Consider the following 1,989-nt stretch of genomic DNA (forward strand, 5'->3'; position numbering starts at 1 on the left):
TCATGCTGACATCATTGCTTACATCATGCTTGACGCTGACATCATCGCTTGCATCATGCTGACATCATCGCTTACATCACATTGACGCTGACATCTGCAAAAAAATTTCTATAAATAGGGGGGGCTTCACATGAAATTTTCATTCCCACCTAAGGTTCTCGAAGGTTCTAAGGTCATATCTCGCCATTTTCTCCCATACTAAACCTCCTAAACTTAGATTTCTCTTCAGATCTGTGATTCTACGTCCGTTCTAAAGGATTTCAAGTAAGTTTCTCTAAGTTTGAAGTTAGATTTACCGTTCGTTTCTCTTCTTCTTCTTTTTCTTATAGATGTTCATGATGTTCTTAGGAAAACCTCCGTTCTAGAGTTAAATCTTCGGTTAAATCCTTGTAAAAGCTCTGTTTTGAGGTAAGGGGGGCTCTACTTTATCATTTTGTTATGCTTATTAATCGTATTCCCATAGATCTTGTCATGTATGTGATTATATGTGGAATAATCCTTGTTTTATGAAAAATAATCGGTGAAAAGTGAGAATAATTGATTATTTATGTGATTTTATGATGAATACATGGTGAAAATGTGATATTATGTCCAAATAAGGCATGATAAGGTATATTGAGGATGGTTGATATGATTATATAATTTTGTGATATGAAATATACAAAGAGATGGATGTTTCATGTTTGAATATATTGTGTTCATGTAAAAATGATGTGTATTGTTAATATGCCATGGTTTGATGTATATGAGATGAAAAGTATGAGGAAATATGATGAAAAATATGTGTGAACATGAGAAATGACATATGTGAACATGTGAATATACTCGAAAGAGTATGAGATGGAAAAAGATATGATGTAAATAGTTACAGAGATACACTGGAGAGTGGAAGATGGAGACGATATGGGATATCTTGGGTAAATGCAGGGTGGTGAGTGACATTCAGGATTGTGCACGGAATATTGTGTTTGAATGCACCACATGGCCACACACTCATTTCTCGACTTGACTCCTGACCATTACCTTTGCTAAGGGGCCGTCTATTGCATGCGTTGTATCCGTATTGCATTGGGCCATCCGGCGACTATTTACATGGATGTGTAAGACCTCAGGATAGAGGCATCGGATAACTGTGGCCACAGGGCGCGGTAAGCGCAGATAAAAGTAAAAGAAATTGTGAATTTGTAATACACGTTGAGATGAGAATATGCTTTATATGACCCTGTGATATGTAATGCCATGATGTTTTCTTTAATCGTGATAAGATGTGTTTTGTGAAGAATGTATGTGTTATGTATGAGTGGTAGGGTAGAGACTCACCCTTACATAACATTTTTCAGGAAACCAGGACGAATAGTACTAGGCTCACAGTGCATGGATGGATGAGAACTGCTATAGGACTTTGTTATTTTGAGTTATGTAATGAATATTTTCAGTTCTATAGCATTCTTTTGAAACAGTTGTAAAACTACTCTTCTTTTTATTGCTGATGAAAATTCTAGAATCTTTGTTTTCTAAAGTACTTATAAATTAATAAAATTTTAATCTATGAACTTTATATCATTTCCATGTCTGTTTCTATTTAGAGAGTTTTTGAAAGAAAAAAAAAATTTACTCTACTATTTAACTTTTTATGAAAAATTATTATATATTGAGAAAAGAAATATAAGGCGTTACATCCTGCACTTCAGCTGCACCTATCCCCACCCAGTTCAGAAAGGAGAAACCAATGAAGATGAAGGACATCCTACATCTTTTGGTTGAAAGGCAAAATCAATTGGCTGAACGACAAACTGAGCTCCACAACAGTTTGAAGGCAGGAACTATGCTAGTGGAATATGTGTTGATGAATCTTGGTCAGAAGATGGGAATGACCAAAGATGAACTTTATCACACACCAGACTTGGCCGAGAATGCTCAATGTCTACGCTCATCAGTCTTTAAAGACTTGCCAATCTACAAGACTCATTTTCCACAGCCAACTGAAGA

The sequence above is a fragment of the Abrus precatorius genome, unplaced genomic scaffold, assembly GCF_003935025.1.
Source record: "Abrus precatorius isolate BTA unplaced genomic scaffold, Abrus_2018 Scaffold0, whole genome shotgun sequence".
In the NCBI taxonomy this organism is placed as follows: Eukaryota; Viridiplantae; Streptophyta; class Magnoliopsida; order Fabales; family Fabaceae; genus Abrus; species Abrus precatorius.